Below are 7,798 nucleotides of genomic sequence, written 5' to 3'. Positions count from 1 at the left end.
TTCAAATTTCATCATCACATGATCAAATATGTGATCAAGGATCAACTGATCAATCTGATCATAAATAAAGAATTGATTACAAATTATCTCTTTATATGAAGGTCTTAGATAACTCCATAGACCTTTTCATGCAAATAACAAACATTTCTTCATGCAAGCTACTCCACCTGACATCAGCTCTGCAGATTTTATTAAAAAATACAGAATAGCAGAAATGAAATATACAAAACAGAGGAACTTGATGCATTAATCTTATTGAACAAATATTACATATTCATACAACAATGAAGACAAACTGCTCCCCTACAAATATGTTATTAAAGAAACTGATAGCTAACTACTGGAGATTGACAACAAACTGGAGAAGGAAGACAGATCTATAAGTAGTCATTGTTTTAAACTGAAATTCTTCGACACATATCTAATTCAGTTTTGACTTATTTCAACAGATTTCTTCTGTGAAGAAGTCTAATCCTTTGGTGTACAAGAAGGCAGTGTAGAACAACTTAAGAGGAAATTCAACTTCAAAACTCTTTCAAATATTTATAAGCGATTTTCTGTGAAGCCATTGTAACAAAATTAAAAATATACATGTTACAATTAAGGAAGATAGGTTTTGAAATTAAAAATATTTTAAGACACCATCTAAACTTTAAGAAGGTGTCTCTCTTCTACTCAACAATTCTAACAATGAAAAGAATGTTTTTCACATGCTTATTTTAGGACATTATCTAGAGCCATAGTTGAGTAATCTATTCATGAAAATAGGTGCTCCTCACACGGTCATGGAAAAGTTTGAAAGATGTCTTAGCATAGTAGAGTGCTCCCTATAAGATTATTCTTAGGTATTTAGATTTTTGGTCAATAAAATCAAATAGCTTAAATCACACACATTAAGCTTACATTTTTAGACTTAAAAGCATTAAACACCGAGTGTTGATTGACATTCTCTAGGCTTAATATGTTGTTTAGTGTGTGTGGTTTAAGACTAGCCTTACTTAGAGTACGAGAAGGGGGTGTAAGGAATATATTGATAGAAAATTATATATGAATTAATGTGTTAAGAGTGTACAATTTGATATTGATTTACTATATCTTATGTATAAAATAGTTTTTTTTTGTGTATCGTTTTGAATTACAATATACATTTTTTGTAAACATTTTTTCGTATATAAATAATACATACATATCTTATTTTAATGTCACTTTGATTTTATCACTTTACATACAATCAAATTCTCAATAAATATGGATAAAAAATCATTCATATCTTATTTAATTGCCAGTGCCAAATTTGGACATAGTTGTAAGATAAATGGCATTTTCCTCAAAGCTTTTTAAGACTTTGAATGAAACGTCTCCACCAGATTCCGTACCATGGACCTTGTAGAATATATATACAAAATGTTTTTGTTTAGTCGACATTACTAACATTTAAGCAATTGATAAAAAGTAATGTTGCTTGTTTAAGTCACGATAGTTCATATGATGAGAAGGAACAATGATACATTGTTTTCACTGTCCATATGTTTTACCATTGCAACTACACATTCATGTGACATTGATATTCAACCTAAAAAATATTAACTACCATTTCTTGAGAAAGATAATATTTTAAATATTTTAGCAGTATATAAATGTAGGAGTCATACTCACACAAATCAACATTAAAACCTTTATTGTATTTTGTCAAAGAATATATTTTACTTAGTTAGAGAATATATTTTACTTGCTCTTTTTTTTTTAATGTCTTAGAAGACTTGTGTTCTACATTAGATCATTATTTGTTAAGCCCTAACCTGCATTGTTTTATTTTATCTTACCAATCATCTTAAGATCATCCACCTTCTTAGCGTTAGTTTGTTGTATTTTACCTAATATCGCTATTTCTATTGTATCGGTGATTGGAGGGATCTCCAACGAAGTGGAGCCTATAATATTGAGAGCCATAAACAATTTTCAAAATTTTCACCCCAATGAAAAAAGAAAAATTACATAATCAACTGATTATTCAGCATTTGACAAATATATTTAAAATAGTATAGAGAAAATCAATTAATTGTTTATTATATTTTATACCTTTAGACTTGCATAAAAATAGACATGAAAATCAACATTATTCCTTAAACATCTCAGTCAAAGAAACAATCTTCTTAACAAGCACAATAAAAAGTTGAAAGTTGAAAGTTGAGCTCCCCACCTTGATAATGGGATAATGGTTGAGTCCTATCATTTAAATCAGCTCTCCATTTCAAATTTGAAATTTGAGCTTCCCACCTTGATTTCCACTCTTCTTTCATAAGTTCCTACTAGAAAATAACTGGTACATTCAATACGAAATAGTAAAATGGCAAATTCTACTTTTATATAGGGCAAAGGGCAAGCAACGTCTTTATCATGCACAAAATGACAGAACATGATGCTGGAAGGAAAAGAAAACTTAAGAGGTAAATAAATTCTATCACCCAATTAGAGATCAACAATGTCATGATTGGTAGTCCACGTATTCTGGAAAGAGGAATTGGTACTTCAAAACTCAAATTCATATACTTTTATCCCAAAAAGGAATATTTCTCATTTCATGGAAAACATCATCAATACAAATATAAATGCCTGTCTAAAGATTTTGATGTGTAAGAGCCAAGTTGATATAAGCTAGTAGCAAAGTGATAAGACCCGGATGCAAAGGGTTAAAGCTCGAACAAGAGTAGACTTGGCAAGTTGCCTAAAATCCTTGGCAAAGAGTTGATTTTGCTTGTTTTACAAAAGGGTTGGTCAGAGTATTAATTTGGAAAATAAATTTAGATAATAGGAAATAAGGACATGCTATTATAGTTAACAACTGATAAATTACAAGATCTTATTTAACCATCACAAGCTAAAATATTAGAGATTAAGATATACAGTGAAAATTAAAGTAGACCAAGTTGTAGAACCTAAAGTTTCAACCATAGACGAGTCATTTTTTTATTACACATTTAGCTTTAAATAGGCATAGCCACAAAATTAACTTTCACCCATCATTAACCATCAAAGCATGGGAAAAATATTACAAATAGATTGATTAATAAGACATATGCAATTTATATCCAATCATACATATATGTTTATAAAAAATAATTATTGACAATTGATGCATAAATAAATATATACCACAAGGGTTATCATTCATATTATTAGACGTTGATTATAACAGATCTGAATACAATTACATTCCGTCATAGAACCTAAGATATTTTTGATTACCTTATGTTTTAACATTTTAATTTATGCTATCTATTGCTATCTATCCCTAAGGAAATCATGTTGACTTTCTAACTTTCTTTCTTTTTAACTTATACCAAAATAAGGTGTCCTTTTTACACATATGTATTTTGTATCTATAGTAAATTAGAGCATAGTAATTAAATAAAAAAAATTAATTTAAATTTTAAAAATCATAATTTTTACATAACACAAACAAAATTGAATCTCAATTTCAAATAAAAAATAACAATAATAAAATATAAATGACAAATTTAAACATAATAATAATTGTTGAATTACTTGCTTAAACTTTGCCACCCTCTGATATTGCTTTTTGATGATGGCACCCCTCATATGTTGGCTGAAAATCTAGATTTGCACCACAATGGTGTTTTCTACATTTTGCACAAGAATTCTTTTAAGTGGTTGATCTCTCCTTGGCCTAGTGCTTTATATATGGATGTTTTGCAGTTGCTTATATAGAGTGACTATGGAGTTCTCTAGATTGTGAACCAGATTTTTGTCATGGTCTGATCTCTTCTTGCCTTATCTCTTTTCATATGGATTCTTCATATTTTTTCGCATGGGACCAGGCTAGAAAAATATTTTCCAATCACCATATTTGAACTTGAACTTTGAACATAATTGGCAAATAAAGACACTAAGCTATTTTTAATTTAGTGTGAGGTGTGTTTGGGCTAAATTTTGAATAACTATACATTGTCCACTTGGTATGGTTTTTTTTTAACATGAAGTGACTTATTCTTGGTCACATTCTTTGGATGTAAACATGGTTAGTCTTAATGTATTCCATAGTTGTTAGTTGTTAACTTACATCATGTCCACTAAAGTTATAGTTTGCCTTCTACTGTGTCATGTCCACTAAAGTTATAGGCTATCATGTCTCATATCATGGAGGAGCTATATGAACCTGAGTTGGGCCTATTATGAGTGGCCAACATTGCCATTGGACCATAGCCCCTACTTATGCTTTAGGTTGGTGGTATTTTATGGTGTTGAAGTGTTGCAACTAAATGTTAAATGAAAAATTGCTCAACTTGCAAGGAAAATAAAAAAGGATCATATATTAATTAGCAAATCATTGTTTTTAACCCAAGTATTGAATTTTCTTTAAATACTCAAATGTACAACAATATTATAGTGCAGTGAAAAACTTGTATACCAACACTCCTATCTTCTTCTTCATAACAATAACCCACCAATCGAGAATGAGAATGTCTCAGTTGCCTGAAAATATAACCTCCTTTAGCCCTAAAGTTCTACTTTCTCGAAAGTCTTAATTACTAAAAACATGTCCCTTGAATCCTTTCATCGTGTTATAATCAACGTAGATTGAGCTCTGATACCATGTTGAATTTTGCAACACAAGCACTTGGATCAAATGACAAACAAAAACAACTTTCACAAGAGGGATCTCCACAAATCAATGCTATATTACTCAAAAGAATGAATATAAAATGAGATACAATTTTATAATGAGGTGATTATAAAGAAAGCATTAAATTAAATTTAGGGGAACTAAAGTGCAATCATGAGGAGCTAAAAAAGCTTAGCTCTAGCTAAACTAGATGCATAAAAGCTAAAGTAGATGCACACCTATATCAACTAGAAGCAAGCACTCCAAGAGAACTTCAACATTAAAAGAAAAAGAGCATAATTAGTTGTAAAATAACAACGAGTAGTTAAAAATGCTCTAACATATGCAATATACCAAACCCTTCTAAACTTGACATCAAACTCAATCAAAGCAATTGAGAAGAAGAAAGCACACACGAAGGTAAAGGAAGAAGAGACATCCCTAGAGGAAGATGATACTACTCTCATGGAAGAGAGTTGTTTGGAAGAGGTAGAGGAATAAGTTTTAGTGATACATGTTTCCAATGTGGGAAAACAAGTGGTCAGGCATTTGAATGTCCACAAATCTAGCATGATGGAGGTAGCTAAAATGAGGCAAGAGTAGCATAAGCTAAGAATGAAAAGAGGACCACAAAAAAGAATGGATAAGACTTTGAAGATGGAGAATCATTGATGTTGAAAGAGTTTTGTTGTATCCAGAAAAGGGGAAATCTTAGCCAATCCAAAGCATAAAAGTATGAAGAAGTAGATCAATTGACCACCTCTCAAATCTTCTTGAGAAGCACAACATATAGTTCTTTGAACCTATCAAAGAATCTTCATCAACTCAAGAATCTATTAAGGAAAAGAAAAAAGTTAAAGAGAGAACTAAGGGCAAAGCTCTTGTTTCTGATGCATTATCATCAGCTCTATCTTGGATGATTAACTTGGGTGCCTCGCATCATAAGGATTCTTCATAGGTTGAGTTTTCTTCCTTAAAGCCTTATGGCATATATGCTATCACTTTCGGTAATGACACTCCAGTATTAAATAGCATACCTATATACGAAAAAAAATTATGTAAAATACTTTGAGAGATACCAGTTTAAAGATAATTGTTAAAATTACTTTAAGATTATTTACCACTACATTAAACAACAATGAGAGAGACACACATATAAGAATACTATTGCTAAATATAAATCTCATTAACTAATTTACCATCATGTTAGTCTATAAATTATCTTTGAAAATAAAATTAGACATTGATCAACCAATAAGGATAAACAAAAGTGTGTGTGATTTAAGCCATCCACTTTCGAACCCTCTACAATTATCCCATGAGATGACAAAACACTTACACATCTCTTGATGCACAAGAAAACAAAATAAACACCGTGTACAGATGTTACTCTAACCAATTTTTGTTATCAAGCAAACTATTACATACATAGTCAAAATAACTGTTACTTGTGTGGTGACAATTTCCAAACCACCTTGACAACTTCAAAAACCACCCATAAAGAGACCATCAATTATATAAATGCCACCTGAATAACAAGTGAAGATGCAGCTACTGCCATCATAAGAAGGCAGTTACACAAGCACCTCCTTCTTGAACCAGTGTTTCTGCAATCATCCACATAAAAGTCTTTCTAAGGCTTTCACGGAACCTAACTCCACATTGAAGGAGCCTGTAACACCTCAGACATGAATCTACCTCCATAGGACCTTTCAAAGTCTATATCACTCTTCACTCTTCACCGAAAACTCTTGAGAAATATCCATTAGAAAACATCATTCTTAGTCTTTTTGGTAATAGTCACTAAATTAACTTATCGTGCTAGTACTTATGATCCAAATAGGACCAGATTCCAGACAACAGCGGGTCACTTCTAAAGCTCGTGGAGCCTTTAGGAGTAGGAAGTTAAATTTTTGAACTACATTCTTGAATCCGAACTTCAAGAAAAATAAGATGTAAACTATAATCTTTCATAACCGTGTCGAAGGCATACCAGACATTTATTAAACATTTGATGTGTGTTTGATCATATTTGGATTCTTTTGCAATTGAAAGGCTTGGTATCGTGTGCTCAATTATATTTGGATTCTTTCACAACTGATAGGTTTGACATTTACAGTATTTGAAGCTCTGCCACGGATTCCATCTTGTACCACCAATTTCATCCTTTTTATCTCCATGTCCAACATACCGGATCTGATGCCACCATGCCTCAGGTTCTGTGCCACTATTCACCGATTCATCACTGTAGTAGATTGAGAGATAGTCGCCTACCCATGTTTCTATTGCAGACCGGATCTCTAGTTGGTCCACTACAAAAGGATAGTCATCAATCATGAGCTTCAGCCCATGGGGCACTGAATCATCCTTCACTGCCATTCCCCTGTTCCATGTCATATTGTGAAGTGGGTCACTCACATTACAGTTCAGAAAAATTTAATCATCTTGTTGTGACCCACATTAAAATTCAGCAATTTTAATCTTTTGTAAATGTCTCTTGGCGTAACTAGGGATAAGTGAAGAACTTAGAACACACAGAAACTGCTGCAACAATAAGCACACAAATACTTTTATTGATTCAAAATGTGATCAAGGATAAACTGATCAAAAATTTGATTACAAATTGTCTCTTTATATAAAGGTCTTAGATAATTCTATAGACCTCTTCAAGCAAATAACAAACATTTCTTCATACAAATGACTGCAACTGACATCAGCTCTGCAGATTTCTTTTGTGAAGAAGTCTAATCTTTCAGAGTATAAAGAGGCAGTGAAACTCACAGTCTTAAATTATACATTAACAATATATTAAGTCTAGAAAATGTTCAGTCAATTCTGAGTGTAACACTTTTAAGCTTAAAAGTTAAAGCTTAATGTTTGTTTTAAGCCGTCTGATATAAAACAGCTTCAGAGAAAATTCAACTTCAAGACTATAGCGATTTTATGTGTAGCGATCTGTAATGAAATTAAAAATATGAGTTACAATTAAGGAAGACAGCTTTTGAAATAAAAAAAAAATCATTGGCATACAAACTGTTCGAATTAGTCATTATTATGATTACCTCACTATTTTAACATCATTTTCAGTACCTGACCTTTCCTGTGTTCCAAATCAGCTGTCACGCTTTCGGACTGCATTGATAGCAAAGACGATGTATACCATAAACATCAAAC

The sequence above is a fragment of the Cryptomeria japonica genome, chromosome 10, assembly GCF_030272615.1.
Source record: "Cryptomeria japonica chromosome 10, Sugi_1.0, whole genome shotgun sequence".
NCBI classification, from domain to species: domain Eukaryota; kingdom Viridiplantae; phylum Streptophyta; class Pinopsida; order Cupressales; family Cupressaceae; genus Cryptomeria; species Cryptomeria japonica.
This window is presented reverse-complemented; position numbering follows the sequence as displayed.